The 19,504-nt window shown below is 41.9% G+C and overlaps 1 protein-coding gene across 1 annotated transcript in view; it reads right to left on the bottom strand.

Annotated features, from left to right (window-relative positions):
- LOC309438071 (protein eva-1 homolog C-like) overlaps positions 1 to 19,504 on the bottom strand; it is a gene marked incomplete at its 3' end in the record, with an annotated part of 89,730 nt that overhangs the window by 30,782 nt on the left and 39,444 nt on the right. The gene's annotated exons all lie outside the window — the stretch shown is intronic.

Below are 19,504 nucleotides of genomic sequence, written 5' to 3'. Positions count from 1 at the left end.
ACCAGCTCCCTTTCATTGTCTTATTATTTACCATATGTTCCAATACCTTTGCTTTCTTGACAGCCAAAGGGACTCTCTCCAGATTCTCAACATCTCTGCTATGCTGAGGGGCCAGCTTGGTTTGCAGTTACCTTCGTTGCTGCAAAGTACACTGCTTCCTCAGGTTCATCATCCTGTCTTCCAAGACAGGACAATGCACATAGGGAAGCACAGTTCTTGTGGTTTGAGAATTCACACAGCTTGCTCAGAATCATTTCAACATCAATTCTGGCTTTCCTTGTAGACAGATAGAATCATAGAGTCATAGAATATTTTGGGTTAGAAGGGGCCTTCAAAGCTCATCCAGTCCAACCTCTGCCATGAGCAGGGACATCTTCACCTAGCTAAGGTTGCCCCATCCGTCCTGGCCTTGGATGTCTCCAGGATTGGGACATCTACCACCTCTCTGGGAAACCTGTTCTAGTATTTTACCACCTTAATTGTAAAAAACGTCTTTTTTTTTTTCATCTGCAAGGGTGTATTTACTTCAATAAGTTAAACACTCTCAGGGCCTTTTTCTTTGTCCCTAAGGCCATATCCAGCAACTTCTTTTTACTGTCCAAAATAGTATAGCCTCATCCAGAGCCCTTACCAGGAACAGTTCTTCCATACCAACACTGAAACCTAGTTCAGGAGCTGTGTGAGAGTTGTGGCCCAGGTGCTTAAAATGACTATAATCAATGTTCTTAGAGACAACAAATACACAGTAATTTAGCTTCAATGTTCAAGCTGCCATTATAAGAGTTAGATTCTCTAATTTCTCTAAATTTTAGTCTGTAGTTCTTACTTAGCAATTCTGTTGCTGCAGTGCCTCAAGGTGTGTGCCAAATAAATATTTACATAAATCAACATATTTCTGAGTCTCCAGGGCAGCATTTGCTCATAAGAGGCTGAGACACAGCCCAAATAACTGGAGTGACAGGGCTGCATCAGATCAGAGAACAGCACTGTTTAATTTAGTGTCTTTATCTCACTTGTTCAAGGAAGCGCTTTGAGGATAAAATGTTATACTGGAGTGCATCTCCTTTCCCAGTCAGTAGAATTCATGCTCTGTGTGATGTTTTACACCTAGTCCTGGAGTCAGATTAGCTCTTCTCCCATGAAAGTAAGGCAACCATAAAGACGGGCATGGGGAAAAGCAAACTACAGACAAAACCAGAATATAACACGAAACATTAAACCCAACTTTCCACACTGTTACTCCAGTGCATTAAGACATTTCCCTGAGAATGATCTATTAGGGAGTCTGAGAAATACAACCAAAGTGCAATCATGACTCTGTTTGCTCCTCAAAATATTCAATTATTCTGTTAGAATAATTGAATATTATGGTATGCCTTTCATATTACCAGCTCAGGATGAGGGAAGGTTTCAACCCCTGCAATTAGTGCAGATCACTTGTTGAAACAACTCCTTCCTCTCGTCTTCCATCAGCAATCTCAAAATAACTTGAGTTCGTTCAAGCTCAAGATATTGAAGGGACTGAGTGCTTTGATGGTGACTGCCTAATAATACACAGAGCACAATGCCTGAAACATCTGGCACCGACCACTGTCAGGGAGAAGATACTGAATTTGGTAGGGCATGATCAGGGATGACAAGATGTTGTTCAAAGAGCAAAAGAAAGTGGCTGTAGAGAATTAATGCTCTTTTTCTTTTTCTTCCTCTTTAAGTGTGCTAAATTTGCACTACATTCATTGGTAGTTCTTTTGAAAGTGTTGGCATTTCTTTACACATTGATTCATGGTTCAGTAACCCAAAATCTGAATGTTTTTCAGCATCCCTGCTGAATTCTCAGTAACAAGTCTCCAATGACCTTTTGTACCACTACGTGTGGTATGAAGGAGGGAACTACCTAGGGTGCTCTTTACTGAATGAAATGCAAAAGATTTTATCGCTCTTCATCAAATACACTTATCTGCATTATTGTCTGGGATATAAGCTACAGCCTTACAAGTGTCCACTCCAAAAAAAGGTAAGGCAGGTTGCTACTAAAGATAGCCAAAGGCATTTGCCACTCCTGTCTTCATCATCTAGTTCTGGCATGTGAAATCACCATTATCGATCCAGAAACTGAAAGTAAGAGATTATTGGAGGAAAACATCCCAGCTCTACTGTCACAGTTCACCTTGGAGTGGAAGCAACACAAATTCTTATTATTTTATCAGGAAACGTTTTGATGATTCACTCATTAGCCTGGCTAAGGAAGATGATGTTAGAGCAAGTGATAATTTGAGTTCTTCTGTAAAAACACGTTTCAGCTTGAAAGCATGATAAAAGCGTAAAAGAAATCTAAAGCACTAAGCCCACCAAACCTTTTCCAAATGCTACATGTTTTGAAAATCTGGGATAACAAAAACTATCTCAAAGCTTTTGGGTTTAGCAAATCCCCTGTTTTAAAGATTGTGTCAAGGACATGGAATCTTCACTGGTGGGCATTTTTATTCCCAAATTAAACCAATGCATAGGAGTCAAGTGCTTAACATCTCCTCAACTCAAAAGACCAATGTCATTACCAAAGCAGGGATTTACAGTCTGAAGAGAGAATAAACAACAAAAAGAAGCGTCTCACAAAAATGCTAGAGCATTTTTCCCTCTAATGAGAAGGAAATGTTCCTTTCAAACACCACTTGCAATTTATTTTTCCAAAGTCCAGAGTTTGAATCCTATCAGTCATCAGCAATTACTCTCCCTTACTCCCAAACACAACCCTCAGTGCTGCCTGTAATTCTATCCCACCCATCGCCTCTCCAGGGAACTGTTACTCAGTGCTCATCCAACAGCCAGTTCTAACCCTTAACATATAAGTGGACTAAAGAAAAATAACAGTTTCATACAGAATAGCATTTTACAGGTATTGTAAATCGAAACCTCATCCTTTACTTTCTGTTACAAAGCTACAACCCTGCCTTTTTGAAACCACAGCCACTGATGGAGTAGTTCATAAAAGCACAGAGGATACAAGTGCTTTCCTTGCAGCCAGATGCAGGATAATAGTAGAGTCTACAAACACTCATTCACATATTGTATTTAACCACGGTTGTCTAAAAGTGGTAAACCCTCTTTTGCTTCCACTAAGCACAGTTCCAGTTTTGTGTGACAAGGCACAGAGCAACACACCAGCTCACCAGTCACAGAATCACAGGATGTCAGGGATTGGAAGGGACCTTGAAAGCTCATCCAGTCCAATCCCCCTGCCGGAGCAGGAACACCCAGATGAGGTTACACAGGAAGGTGTCCAGGCGGGTTTTGAATGTCTCCAGAGTAGGAGACTCCACAACCCCCCTGGGCAGCCTGTTCCGGTGTCTGTCACCCTCACTGAGAAGAAGTTTCTTCTCAAATTTAAGTGGAACCTCCTGTGTTCCAGTTTGAACCCATTACCCCTTGTCCTACCATTGTTTGTCACCGAGAAGAGCCTGGCTCCATCCTCGTGACACTCACCCTTTACATATTTGTAAACATTAATGAGGTCACCCCTCAGTCTCCTCTTCTCCAAGCTAAAAAGACCCAGCTCCTCAGAAGACAAATTTTGACTTTCACCAAGAAAGAAGACAAATTTCAACCTTCACCTCTGTGTGCTGGGGGGTTAGAGACAATCACAATAAAACTAATTCTTTGTACAATTTGGATATGGTATGAAACTCTTAATAAATTGCAATGAAACTCAAAGGATTTTAATGGTTAATGAACTACTACCCATAATTCAAGCCAGAGCTTCATTAATATCTGCATGGAGCTATATCTAAGCTATAGTAACATCTTAAAATAGCCCATTTTGAGGTTTTGTAGTTACAAATATAGAAGTGTGTACATATATATAATTGAGAAAAATCAACATAATGAAAAACTAACACCATATGTAGAAACAAGCAATTTCCCATTATATGAAACACATGAAGTCAGCGCAATTGACTATGTTAGTGAATAAAACACTGCTTGTTCCTGACAACTAACAGAGATGCATTTTTATTTTAATCCTCTTATTTTCCAGCATTATATACATATATATACATTTTTTTAAATATCTACCATTATTTTCTTCTAGTTTCCTCAGCTTGCAGATGTTTTTGAGACTGTAAACATGAAACAGAATTTTCTCCCAGAAGAAACCTTAATCAGACACTTTTCTGGAACTCAAACTACCCCTATACCACACTTTTTCAGATGGGCTACGACTGGAGAATTCCAGCTTAATCTTCATATGCAGAACACCAAGACCCGTAACATCCCACTGTAACAGTGCTAAGCCAGTGGAATAGAATAACACACCACAGGGATAGCCAAACAGGGCTTAAATGTGACCTCAGGCAAGGCTTGAAGCCAGAGCAAGTAACTCAATGAATGCTTTTCGTATCAGGCATTACTGATAATCCCGTGGTTGCAGTAGTAAAAGCAGCTTTCTCAAATCACAGAGCAGCCTGGTATGGACAAGTAGGGTTTGTTTTGCTTTGTTACTAATACTGGAGATTAAAACTTGCTATTACAAACCCTCTACACAAAGATTTGCTTTCATGTTGGCTACTCCCCAACGCTTTCACCCTTCAGATACCACTGGAAAAATTGAACACCTTGTAAGCATACTTAGGAAAATATGTTTTATTTTAAGTCAACAGTTCCTTGACCACTATCTGATCTCCTGCACCACAGTTTCAGCTCCAAACAATATCTAGTGTTAACTTAGGAAAACGGCTTTGAAACCAGGGAGAATTCAGAACTGCAGTTGAGCGCCAGCATTTCAGGGCTAAACAAGGTAACGTTTTGCAAATGCTGAATAGTATTTCATAGGTCTCTCTGGGTTTGCATATGGGTGAGAAGGTAGTGGGAATTAGATCGCTGAATGCTAGGGGTGACAGGAATAAAAACATGGTGGTTTTCAACTCTGCAGGCTTGAATCTAACTCAGATACTAGTAAGGATTATTGGTAATTATTCCCTTAAAATTCTTAACTGTAAACTCCTATAGCATTTAATAAAACACTACAACTCCTTCACGAACTGTTGGAATAACTTTGGATAATTTAATAAGCAACTCCAACCGCAAGTATTTTGGGTCTAGAATTTTAAAGAATTGCTCTAGAAATTCAGTACCAAAAAAAATCTTTTTTGCTATTTGAACATCATCTTAGAGGCTTTTTTTTTAATTTGCCACAAGTCAATGGTTTCTTGAGAACTTTTTTTCTAAAATAAGTTTTTAAAGCCCTTATGGCTATGGATATTGTTTATTTTTCTGATATTTTATGTTTTGAAAATGCAAAAGAACAGAGTTTAAAATGTATCTCTTTTTTTTAGGCTTATATTCCTAGATTCAGGGAAACTTAGCCTAGAAGGGCCTCCTGCAGGTCATCTAATCCAAACTGTCACTCCAAGTAGAGCCAATATCAAAGTGAGATCAAGCTGCTCAGCACTTTGTTCAGCCCTGAGCGAGGACTGCCAAGGACAGGGATTCCCCAGCCTCTGAAGCACCTGTGCCAGTGCTTCACCACCCTTCTGCTTAAAATTTCATTCATAGAATCACAGAATTGTTTTGGTTGGAAAAGACCTTTAAGATCAAGTACAACCATTAACCAAACACTGCCAAGTCCACCTCTAAACCATGTCCCTGAGAACCTCATCTACGTGTCTTTTAAACACCCCCAGCGATGGTGACTCCACCACTTCCTGGGCAGCCTGTTTCAAATAAGTGCTCAGAATTTCCCCTGTTACAACTCATGTCTGTTGCCTTTTGCCTTTTTATTTAGCATCTCTGAGAGGAGTCTAGCTTTGGCTTATGTATAACCATTTTTAGGAAGCAGAAGGAAGCACCTGCTTACCCCTCAGCCTTCTCTTCTCCAGCCTCACCTCCTACACCATGGACTCCAGCCCCAAACCATCCTGTTGGCCCTCCACTGGACTTCCTCCAGCTTGCCAGTGTTTCTCTTACAATCTTGTACTGGTATCATGACCTGTAACTCAAGGGTTTGACCAGCCAGTTCCTCTACATTTAAGGAATTTCTAAAAAATTCTTGTTTCATCAGTTTTACGGTTGCAGGCAGGCAGCCACGATGTTGAAGGAAACCTCACAGTACAGAAAATTTGGCTGGAAGGAGCTGCACCAGGACTTCACCAGCTTGCAGCCCCCTCTCCAGCTATTTACTCCTGCTCCTATATTTCAGATCAAAGCCCCTTCCATTGATCTGTGTGCACATGGGTATATGGGGATCAGCACCTGCAGCCAGAGTCAGACCACAGGTCAGAAGGCCTGTGTGTGTGTCCTGCCAGCAACCATAGCAAGTGAGGGTGTGCATATGCATATCAGTGCACAATCATTAGCTAATATCAAGATAGACTTAGCTGCCATGTAGAAGTTTTGGACACCTCATGTCAAGAAAGACCTTGAGGTGCTGGAGCAAGTTCAGAGACGGGCAATGGAGCTGGTGAAGGATCTGGAGCAGAAGTGTGATGGGGAGCAGCTGAAGAATCTGGGGGGGATTCAGCCTGGAGAAAAGGAGGCTGAGGGGAGACCTTATCACTGTCTACAACTTCCTGAGAGGAGGTTGTAGCATGGAGGGGGTTGGTCTCTTCTTCCAAGTAACACACAACAGAACAAGAGGAAATGGCCTCAAGTTGCAACAGAGGAGGTTTAGATTGAATATTGGGAATAATTTATTCCTGGAAAGGATTGTTGGGCATTGGAACAGGCTGCCCAGGGAAGTGGTGGAGTCACCATCACTGGAGGGGTTTAACAGATGAGGAGATGAGGTTCTCAGGGACATGGTTTAGTGCCAGAGTTAGGTTATGGTTGGACTCAATGATCTTGAGTGTCTCTTCCAAGCAAAATGATTCTATGATTCTACAAGAGCTTTGGGAATCAGGCATGAAAACAGCCACAAGTCTGGGCAAGATACTGGAGAGACCAGCCTGTGAGTTGGCTACAGTAGAGACCAGGAGGTCCAGGTCAGCTACAGGAAGACTGGAGGTCAGGGAGTCAACTGAGAAACCCATCTTCATGAACACATGTGTGTGTGAGGTGACTGGAGATGTGAGGACCATGAGCCAGCTATTGCATGGACTGAGTCCAGTTACAGGGGGTTTCACGTGCATATTTTCTGCTAACAGGCTTTCACTCTGATCAACCAGAGAGAGGAACAGGATGAGGCCACTGGTGCTGTTTCCATCTGCATGAATGCTGAGTGTTTCTGCCTGCGTCGATCTGCATGGCCAGACACATGCACATTTCCCTATCGGGAGCAGATGCTCAGCTTGTCTTGGTCCTGGGAACACAGGGCTGTCCCTGCCTGGTGTCAATCAGCCTACCAGATTTGCCAGCCCCTAGTACTTCCTACTAAAAATTCTCTGTGTGTGTGTGTGTGTGTGTACTTGTGTGTATATATGTAAAATATGACATACACACACATTTAAAAAAAAACAAACAAACAAACACAAAACCTTTGCAGAATATTTCACCTCATTTGAGTTGCAGGAGAAGCCTAAGCCCCACTATAACTGCAGAGTTCATCTTTGCAGAGCTAGATTTCTTAAAATGTTTTGTTACAATAGTGTTATAGCATTATAAATATTAATGCATTATATAATTAATATGCTAGTGTTACAGTATTATAAATATTAATAGACATTAATGTCTTACTTTAATTGTAAAAAGTATATCTTAGCACACATTAGTATGTATTATGTGTCAATTACATAAAGCATTTTGAATATAGTACAATCATATTTATAAAATATATCTTAGAGCATAACCTAAAGATAATTACCAGGTTGCCTTGGGAAGCTTTATGGGGTTTGTTCAGTATTCAGAGAGTGAAATTTGTAATTTTGAGAGAGATTTAGTGTATACTTCTTACAGCCCAAAAAAGCCAATTCCACACACTATAGACAAGCTGGGCACTATTTCATTCTAGAGACACCGCTGCAGTTAAGTGTTCAGGTCATCACTTTATAGCTGAAGTAACCACATGGGTGATACTTTCTGAGCAGCTTCAATTGGCTCTTTCTCCTTGGCTCTCAACCAAATCCTGTCCAAAATACAGCCATCGCACAAATAAATCACAGTGCTGCTCACCATGGCCTGGCTATTGCATTTTAAGTAGTGACAAAGAATTCACACCACAGGGGCCATATAACTCTTCTAAATAAAGTTATAATAGGTTTATTTTATTGCAAGAATGACAGTTTCTTCTGGATGGTTTATATACAAGGGGTTTCTAGCAGCAAAACTGCAGTGGTGTAATTAGGATGCCATAATGATACCTATATAATTTTCCATAGTCACACGGGGACACACTTGTATAACTACAAATGCATCTTTGCTGGTAAACTTCCTGATGTAGGCAAGTTTCGCTGGTGTTCATTTTGAGTTCCAGTTCAACAATATAGTCCTTTTGATCCCATCCCTCCCTGGGACAATTCTTACAGAAAACAAATCTGACCTTGGAAATCAACATCATTACAAAATCTAACATGCAAATGGAAAGACCCTAGCTAAGAAAAACAATCCCAAAGCTTGGTGTCTTCCAGCAACCGTAGGTAGCACCACCGCAGGGAAGTCTGAGAGCTCAGACAGGATCTGTCCCCACGCTCAGCCTGCTCCCAGGGCCTCCTGATGCTCAGCTTTTCCTACAAGCACCACTGGGTCTTCTGGCAAGAGACTGACAGCCCTTCTGCACCTTCTGGTCTACTCATTAAAATTACTGAAATCAAATTTGTGTGATTTCTCAAGGGCCAGGGACCAACTTATTCATGTGTTGCTAAAGTGATTTAGCAATGCAATATTCTTACGTAGCAGGGAAAGGAGTCAGGAGCTGGATCCACACTCTGTCAGGACAGACTCTGATCTTACGGAACATCTCACTGCATATTCAAGAGGCCAAAAACATTTTGTGGTGATCAACATCTTAGTCCACCTTCATCTAACCCATGATTTAGGATGGGATGGGATAATAGAATTTGTGGCATGGCTTTTGTGGTCAATCTGCAATCACTTTCACATTTTCCCCACTCTCAGGAGAGCAGCATTCTATAAGTCTCTGCAAGGCAACTCTTTATCTCCATCAAACCCTTTCTTGGGCCCTACTTAGTCATTTCACCCACAGAGAAGTCAAGGCTGGTGAGCACAGTGCTTGACAGGAGTCTTTTGATGTACCCTCATGCCCAATGAATGCACCTTTTTTCCTCTGGTATTTTGAAAGCACGGGGTTCACCACATATCAAAGAAAAATCAGTCCCGAATCTTCTCTGGAAATAGGAAATATTCAGCATCTGTCACGAAAGCAGCTGCTGCATAGCAGGTCTCTGGCAAGGTCTGTGACAGCTCCTTTGTGTCCCCGTGTAGCGTGACAATGAGAGACAGAGCACCAATCCGGGAAGGCTGGGGACCAAAACAGACTTTCACCATTGCAAACACAGGATAAAGAGTTTGTTTCTGTATTAAAAACATGCATCAAGGGAAATATAAATCAGCCTGGGTACAACCACACAGCTCTGCAGAGCTACAGCAGAAGTGCCTTAAAGCAGCCTGGCCTTTGCCCACAGCTTTACTAGGAGTGACAGGGAAATACCCTGTTACCACCCCAATTAAAAGAAAGCTTTTACACAGCATATCACACTGGGCAATGAAAACAGTTATCCGACCACACAAGTGACTGACAAGACTTTATGTGCAGTGACCAATTCTTTAAACAAATCAAGAACTAAGCCGCAACAATCTGACAAGGGCTGAGAAACACCAACACTGAATAAATAGGTTTCTGCCCATTTGGGAGAACTTATTCTGACAAGACGATGAGTACAGAGAGATGGCAGCTTTGTTTAGACTAGGGCAAGTGGCAGGAGCGAAGGCAAAAGTGCACTACCCTACGGGAGCCACTGCTAAAGCCATCACAAGCAGACGTGAGCCAGAAACCAGCTCTGGGGCCTTCAGAGTGACCTACACATCCCTGAGAAAAAGTAGATTTCAACTGGCAGGTCAAAATGCTGAACAATTCCTGCAATCCCAGAGAACAAGTCTGAAAACCTGTTACCTTGCGTGAAACAATACAGCGTGACTTACATGTGCAAATACCACTTTGGCAGTGAAGAGCTCTCCTCCAGGAAAATATTGCAATCGGGTTGTAGCGTCTCTCACTGATTTTAACAAGCACTTCAACACTCCAATGCTCAGTTTTATTAGAAACTTTTTTGTATTGCAAACTGTGAAATTCAAGGCCTCCCTCGTTCAGGGTTGTGTAATAAGGGTGAGGGATAGGCAATTTTCATGTTCAGGTAGCTCAAATCACTCTGAATTGCTTTGCCACCAAGTAATTTTTCTACTGAAGAAGCAGGAAATTTGGGGGGGGACAATGACAAGTTGCCGTCTGTGATGGGAAGAGCAGCTTCTGCTCACAGATGTATGGTGTGAGCTCTGCTGAGACACTGGAGAATCCACACTGGTGATTCCCCTCAAGACAGGAGACCTTTGTGTTTAATCCTCCCAGAACTCTCTTCACAAAAAAAATTTAAAAAATTAAGCAAAAGCTTAAAAAACTGGGATTTTAACATATCCCTTTTTCTTCTGCTTTAAATTCCATATTTATTTATTCTTATTCAGGGTAGATTTGACAAATTTAATGAAAGCAACAGCTCTGGAATGAGCCTGCATCCATTTCCCCAGGACCTGCAATAAGAACTACGATGCTGCCCTCTCCACGACCTTTGCCTGTGAAATGCATATTTCTCTTTGCTTTGGCCAGGCCTTGGCAGCTTTATGAACCACAAGAGAGGAAAGGAAATGAGGAGAGACTGAGACAAGATAGAAAAGGCTACACAGTGAAAGGAAGAAGCAGAGTAAGGGGAAAAGAAGGAAATTAAAATGGGAAAACAAAAGGAGACGTAGAGTAGATCTATTAAAAAAAGAATGCTCTTTCTCATTTATTAATTAGAAGTGTGGTCCCAGGAGCTTATCCTGCCAGCAAGAATCAGCTGGAAGCATCATGGAGGCTGGATCACTTAAGCAAAGATAGGAAAACTGGAAAAACAGAAAGAGAACAGCCTTGAAATACTAAAAAGGAGAAAAGAGAAAGATTGTGAGCCAGTACATCCATTTGTAAGTGACCTCTCTTTATGTTCCCACGTGATCAAGCCCAAACTCACGCCTGCTTGCAGAAAGGACTGTGGTACCCCGAGATGAGAAACAGCCAGCAGAAAAGGGAGCTCAGACTGACTGTAAAAAGAGGGGGAAAAAACAATCAAAAAACCCCAAACAAACAAACAAAACAAAAACAACAACAAGAAAAAAATAACAACAACAACAAAAACAACACACACGAGGTTTGCAGGAGTCTCCCCTAATTTCTGATATGCCCCATCGCTGACTGCTTGGCTACAAACCTCAAATATTGCCTGAGCAGTAAATGCGATGTGTTGCATCCGCAACAATGAGACAAAACTGCCAGATCAGCATCTTCTGTTTTAGCCATTGATTTCAGCCAAGAGGGAATTTATTGCTCACCAGCAACTGGACAACTTAAAGCGATGCTAAACGTTCTTAGAGCAGCAGGAATGACAATTTCACAGGATTTGTTTTTAAGATGGCTATAAACAATACAAGAGAGAGGCATCCTGAGCAGTACCAGTTCAAGCTGTCAGGCTGCCCGGCCAGCTAGAAGCTAACTAACCTCAATTTTCCATGCATTTCTCCTGGAAAAAGCATTGCAGAAATGCACAGGAAATCAGCAATTGGGAGGATGGTCTCTGAACCTTGGGCTGAGGATCAAGCACTAATGCAGGAGCTTCCTTTCTACCCGTTAAACAAGCTACACCTTCCTCGTGCTCAAGAGAAAAACCTTGTTTGTCTCAAAATATCTCACCAATTTAAATGTAGTTTCACCTCTCCTGAAGAATCACATCACTTGATCATGGAACTTGTATTTTCTTGTTGGGACTTCAAAAATTAGTGGCTACATTGGTTTATCCTGGTTTAGGCTTCATTATCAAGACCTATTAGATCCCTGTTCTCAGATTTTGTTCTGTTTTTTGTGTCGGTGGAAAGGTCTCCCTGTTTCCCTGTTTCCTAGCTAGGCAAAGCCATACTGTGGAGGAAAACTTTGACTTAGAAGACTGCCCTTTAGATCCCACCAGTCATAGGGTTTAGCTATCATTTGAGCTCTCTCCATGCAGTCAGTAGACAGAAGAAAGCACTGCCAGGTGTGAAACGTATCATATTCTAAAGTAGATGTCTAACTGAGAACAGGAGTAGAGGTCAGAAAAACCATGTCTGAGATGTGTTTACCCCTCTCTGCTGGCTTTAAAGGGAGCCCCCATCTAAATAGTTCAAACATATTTTCATTATAGGCATCAAAAGAAAGATGAACTGTTCACTGTGCATCACAACACTGAATAATGGCTTCGTGACCTTCTTCTGATAAGGGTTTTCCGAGGTGGAGTTCACCCTGGGTACAGAAAGTCAGTACATGGCAACTTACTGCCCTGATCCCTGTGGGATTCCACAGATGAATGAGTGTTTATGTTACAGCAACGCAGTTGTTGCTGGTGCTAGAACACGGTCTTTGGAGGTGTTCTTCAGCCTCTGCTATTCCTGGAGTCTTGCTGCCACCTTAATGTTTGTCTTTAGTACCTAACCTTAAAGTGATTCCTACTTAAAATAAAAGAAAGACTGCATTTCTGTAGTTAGTAGAAAGGCTTAACCATACTAGTTTGGATTCTCAAGACTGAAAGGCCATCCACAGATGGCTTCTCCCTCACATGGCTTCTCCCTCTTCCCTGGTGCCATCAAGAAAGGTCAGCTCTGCCCAGAAGCCACAAGACCAAAGAGTTCTGAGCACTACTTCATCTGGTATCACCTCTGCACCTCAGTTTCCCAAATATCAGCTGAAGATGGTCCCATTTCTATATCCATGGGCAGGCCAGGAAAAAATAATGACCTGTGAATGTGAAGTAACATGGGCCACAGAAAGACTTGGGATAAACAGAGATCTAAATGCGTGCTGACTTTTAACCAGGAACACTCAGTAGCGCTTCAGGACGTGACAAAAGGGGATGAAAGGATACACAAACAGAGGGAACTGCTTAGCCTGGAATATAAGTTAATAATAATAATGAAGACATCTGACTAACAGAGAAAAGACAGAACAGCCTCGTTCTACCACATCACGACAATCATCTCTATAAAGGCAATAAATGAAAACACAAAAGGTATTTTTCACAGGGTCCCTTTTCTCCTCCACCTCTCACTGAGGCCATTCCCCATATTTGCAGCTTCTTTCAAGGACAGAAATAATATTTTGCTTCCTTGGCAACGAAGAACAAAGAGACAATAGAAATCCAACAGTGGAATTTATTAAGCCGCATACTACACTAACCCCTTATATAGGGACAGCAATCAGGCAGAGCAGAATGGCCCCAACATAACAGCAGTTAGAAAAGCTTTTTGGCTAAAAGCTATTTGCGCTGCTTTGACACAGAGCAGTTGTTTTGACTAATCGGCTCGAGAAGGGGATTTCTTTTGCAGAGTAACACTTTGAAGGGCTCTTTGCCTCACAGCTGTAACAGCAACTATGTCCACAGCACACGTTTCCCTCCTACCTATTGTATTACATACCAAAACACAACACAGGCCAAAACAGTTTTAGGGTTGGCTGCTGCTAAACTCAGTGAGAATTGTGCTCATGTATGGACAGCGTTACAGCTAAAGGTTGTGATTAAACTACAAGACCTGGGAGCATTTCCCAGCCTCTGGGTCTGAGTGCACATACCAGCTGTATCCCAGCCCCATACTGGAACCAGATACATCATCCCTTGCCAGAAAAGGTGATTTTTAAATTTTTTTCTTTATTTTTTATGTTCAGACAGCTTAGATTGATTAATATCCCCTCTTACAATATCCTGGTTTGGGACAGGTCAGGGAACTGCACCCAGTTATTCTGTTGTTGAGTCTAATGTTATGCTTTTCTGTTACATGAAGGAACATTTCTGAACCTGTGTATGTCATCTGCATATTTTGCAGATGATACAGAACTGGAAGGAGCAGTTGACAGACCAGATGGTTGTTCCATCATTCAGAGGATGGACAATCTGCAGAAATGTGCAAACAGAAATCTCATTAATTTTAACTAAGGGAAAACGCCCAGCCCTACTTATGAGGAAGAGTATCCCCACACGCCATGCTGGGGACCAACAAACTATAAAAAAGGACCAGGGTGTCCTGGTGGACACCAAGCTGACCATGAGCCAGTAATGTGCCCTCGCAGACATTGGTAGGAGCAACACCAGAAGGTCAAGAGCGTTAAGCCCACCCCTCAGTGCTCATGAGACCCATATGGAGTGTTGAGTCCAGTTCTGGACTCCCCAGTACAAGAGAGACATGGACAGAGTGGTGCAAGTCCAGCAAAGGGCCACAAAGAAGATAAAGAGACTGGAGTGTTCATCATACGAGGAGAGGCTGAGAGAGCTGGGACTGCTTAGCCTAGAGAAGAGAAGGCTCAAGGTGATCTTGTCAATGTGTATGAATAACTAAGGGGGTTTGAGTAAAGACGCAGACTCTTGTCAATGGGATCCAGTGAATGAACAAGAAGCAAAGGGCACAAACTGAAATACAGAAAATTCCATTGAAACTTCTATGTATAATCATGGGGGTGGTCAAGCACTGGATGGGTGACCCAGAGAGGCTGGAGAGTCTCCATCCTTGTAGATATTCAAAATCCAACTAGACACAGCCCTGAGAAACTTGCTGTAGGTAACCTGCTCTAAGAAGATAGCTTGGACTAGACAATCTCAAGGGTACCTTCCAGCCTTAGCCATGCTGTGATATCAAGTCACTTCTCAGGATGCATTGACAAGGATGCCCTAGTCTCCTTTAAAAAAAACTGGGAAAAACTTTGAATAAAAGTTCTGCTTGTCATGACCCCAGGCAGCATTTCGGCATCTTCTCAGCTCTGTTCACGTAGAGGTGCCTATTGGTTAGAGTCAAACAGTCCTGCAACAGAATTAAGGGAAGTAAGAAATGGCTTTCCCAGGTACATCTCCTGGAAAAGCAGCATCACTGACCTTTATAAACAACATTATCATTCAAGCAAATTGCTGCTCCAGACAACAGAAACAGCACTTGGCACTCCGCATCTGCTGAGTAAGTGCTGTAACAAGATCACCTTTCAAGATTTGTTTAGTCTTCACATTTGTGTTTATTAATTAGATTTACTCTGGTGCAAACATGGAGAGTGCCATAGGAACACAGTTTTAGATAACGAAATTTGAAAAATCTGTTTTGAATATTACATAATGACTTGGTGCCCAGATTTTACACAACCAATAGCATTCCCTTGTAGCTTTCTTGATTACAGCTTCTGATGTTTGTTCTCCAAATCTGAACAAATGCCTTCCCAGATCATCACAACCAATCTCTCAGCAAAGAGGAGAAAATCACCTGGCAGGTGAAGAGATGATGAGACATAGTTTCTGCAAACTGTCTGCTGCTCCCACGAGAAACACCATCCTCCACAGAGGGAGGTTCTTTTCATGTCCAGGAGAACAGGCCATGCTACAAGTGCTACAGAAAATTCACTGGCAGATGCAAGACATGTTGACCATCTTTCTTCCCTCTTCGCCAAAGGAAGGACAACCTGCTTGAGATGATGTGCTGTGCCAGCAGCAAGCTCAGCACTTTGAGGTCTGCCCTCACGCACAATTCAGCAAAAGGCCTCCACGGGTGACATGTTTGGCCTCCCTTAGAGCTAGTGAGGAGAAGCAGCCATTCCTATATTGTCTTATGCTAAACCACACATCCAAACTAAGTTGGAAGTGTCACACATTGAAAGTACTGCGGAGTTTACGGCAGGTGAACAGTGGAAAGATCGCCTGATACTGAGAAGTTGGGGGGTAAGTCACAGATAAAAGTCTATGTAAATAAATGCAAAGTAGCACACGATAGAGGCTTTGGACTAGTAACAGTTCTGCGAAAATATAGTAAACAATATTTGCTAATAAGAAAAAAAAGACTAGAAATTGTTAGGAAGGAATAGAAAGCAATCCAGAAACCACCATGGTGTCACTTTATAACCATTCAAGGACTCATACCCAGGAGACTCTCTGCATTCCTGGATCCTCCTCCCATCTCACTTCCCACTTGGAATTAACGCAGTGGTCAGTTAAGGAAAAGGTGTTAAGTTGCAACTGACTCTCCTCTACCTGGAAGACAGACAACTGCGAGGTGCAACAGACCACACAGAAACTGGAAGGGATGTAAAAGGAAGGAAAGTGTTGTTGTTTTCAATTGAAAAAAAATAATAATAAAAATTAAAAAAAAAAAAAACACAAAACACACACACAAAAACAAACAATCACAAAGGATGGTGTAGGGCTATCAAAGAAGGTTAAAAAAAGAAGGCATTTCCTTAACTTCTGCAAAGTTGAGCTGTGGCACTTACTGCCACTGCCCTTCTGCAGGTCTCAAACATTAACATGGAGTAAAAACACCGCAACCTAAATGAAGAGCAGAAAAAAGCCATCAAGAACCAGTGAACCAACACACAGCTCTTGAATTAAGAAGTTCATGACCTTTGAGGGTGATCAAATGCTAGAACAGGGTAGTCCTTTGGTTCAAGCCGGTATAGTTGCCCTTTGCATGATGTTTAAAGTGTCTGCATCTCTGTAGTGCCTACACAGGGATCCAAGAATGAGTGTCTCAGATATAGAAATCTGCATAGTAGACTCAGAAGTTAGGACAGAGTACTAAGCCTTACTTTGTACTGGGTTTTGCTCCCAAGCCACCCAATCTACTAGAAGATAAGAGAGCACCAAGAATATTATTATTTTAATTCACTTGAAATAATCCATAGCATCTTAGTCAGCACATTAGTCAACAGCAGAAAAGTCAGTAAGCTACTCTGATCAGCTGATAAAGAAAGAGTGGAAAGAACATGTTTGTCATGTTCCATGTCAAGACACATGAAGATTGTCCTATGCAGAGAGCACAGTCTTCAGCATTGGGTGACATGTTTATTAACTGTGTCTGTCAATCTGCTTACAGTATCTGTCCCTGTTTCCGTAGCCTGGAGCTGTGGTACTGACTTGGATTGTAGTAAACAGGGTTAAAAGGAGGGAGAAAAGTGAAACAGGAGAACCCTGGAGAGCAAGGAGATAAAAGACACACAGGAAGGCACTGGATTAATGGACAAGCATTTATGTTGTGATCAGCTAATGCACAGAGATTAGCATGCAAGGTATTCTATGAAATACCACAAAGTGATGTACAAAAGACAAAACAGCCAAATGTCTAGGAAGTTGTAACTCCATCTTCTCTTCACTCTTTCTCACCCTCAAGGTGAGAGGGGGGTAAGCCAGAAGAAAGGTCAGGGGATAAAAACAACAGTGGGGAACTGGCAGAATGCCTTGGGTTCTGCAGAGCAGAACTGTCCCTCCCAGAGGATAAACAAAGGGCACAAAGCTTGGGTTTCCACAACCAGTATCTCAACAAAGAGAGAAACTCTTGGATAGAATTTCAATGTAGACATTACTTTCCCTGCATTGAGATACAACAGAACTGTTCTATCTTGGCTAAGAAGTGTGAAACAGCACCAAAATCCCCATACATATTATTTGTAAAGGCAGAGGGGTCAAGAAGAATTCTTGTCCAAAGAAAATCAGAGCATTTAGGTGAGATGAAAACTTTCCTTGGGACTGGAAGGGGTAAGACAGTAAGGAAAAATTGCCACAAATGAACAATTCCAAAGAGCAGCTTTCAGAGCTTAGTGACTCTAAGATCTCATGAGACTGAAATAATTCCTCCCAGCACTTGTTGTTCCCCACATGAAAAGGCAAAAATGGGAGGTTCCTGGGATGCTTAACTCAGTAGATCCACCTGGGACCAACAGCTAAAAGAGACTGATCTGCTACTCAGATCCTCATATACAGCTCATTGATCCAGAAATGTCCAAAATCAACAGTAATTTGAAGAGTCTTTCAACAATTCTTTTTCCACTGGAATCAACCAAAGGAAAGAGGGATGGGCCAGGCATTAACAAAATCACAAGTCTTAACATAGAGTGAGCCTGATTGTATGGATATTTTAGATTCCTGAGCTCCCAATGTGAGTTGGGGGAAATCTCATGGAAGCAGCTGGCTTCAGAGGGACAAAAGCAACAGCATGATACAGTAGTATCTTTGCCCCAATAACTACAATACGCAATCTTGCAAACATAGCAAAAAGTTTCCTTGTAGCCTTGAGAAAAGGAGGCTGAGACCTTATTGTTGTCTACAACTACCTGAAAGGAGGTTGTAACATGGGGGGTGTTGGTCTCTTCTCCCAAGAAAGCAAGAGATAGGACAAGAGGAAATGCCCTCAAGTTGCACCAGGGAAGGCTTAGATTGGATAATAGGAAAAAATTCTTCACAGAAAGGGTTGTGAGGCATTGGAACAGGCTGCCCAGGGAAGTGGTGGAGTCACCATCTCTGGAGATGCTTAAAAGGTGTTCAGATGAGGTTCTTAGGGACATGGTTTAGTGCCAGAGTTAGGTTAAGTTATGGTTGGATTCGATGATCCTGAGTGTCTCTTCCAACCAAAATGATTCTATGATTCTATCTACTTCATTCAAGAACAGTTACCTATATGATTAAAATGGCACCAAAAGAGAGCTGGCTCCCTGAGGAGTGCCTCTTCTATCAAAACCAATGCCCCAAAATTTTGACCAACTATTCTGCTCAAAACTGTGTAGCGGTCTTTCTGCTCTCTTTACCCTAAATTCAACCCAGAAGCTGGGAGACGTTTATAACTCAAACCCAGCTTGATGTTTTCAGGTGACCTTGAGCTTTAAAAAACACAAAATCCCTATATATCAGCACCGTTACCCTCCTCAAAATCCCCTGAAAAAGTTTCAGTCAGATGGCAAAACACCCATACATCTAAATATTGGTGTTCTCCAGAGTAAATACAGAGAATGGGAAGTTACCCAGTTCTAATGTGGGTAACACATTAGACCTCTCCCTTCCCTAGCCTGAATACTAAACAAATTTACCACTATAATACCCATACATCCTCATTCAAGCCTGAATTCCCACACCACTGAGAAGATGAGAGTGTATCTGCTCTATCCTCTTTACAACTGACTGGCCACTCACCCCCTGCAGAAGAAGTTCTAAGCAGAAACAGACTATTTGTGTAAGGATGTGTCACGTAGGCATCCACCTGTTATTAGGTCATTTAAATTAACATCAAAATATGAAGTAGAGACCTTTGCATCTCCCTAAAGTCAACAGTGAGAAACAGTTACCTCCCAAAGACAATTTGTGGGCTGCCTCAGGTCCTTTTAAGATGACATTGTGTAATCTCTGTTCCTGGTGACACTCAAGATACAGATGAACCAGACCCTAAGAAGTTCAAAACTGTTGTGTTCCTAACTTCATTCCAGCTCCAGGAAAGCACATAGAAATACTTTAGACATGTGTTGAAATCAATTGATAATTCCTCTCTACTCAGCAGACAT

This window comes from Streptopelia decaocto (assembly GCF_964273445.1).
Source record: "Streptopelia decaocto genome assembly, chromosome: 3".
In the NCBI taxonomy this organism is placed as follows: domain Eukaryota; kingdom Metazoa; phylum Chordata; class Aves; order Columbiformes; family Columbidae; genus Streptopelia; species Streptopelia decaocto.
Note: the sequence above shows the minus strand (reverse complement) of the source record. Positions and strands in the feature narration are given on the sequence as shown.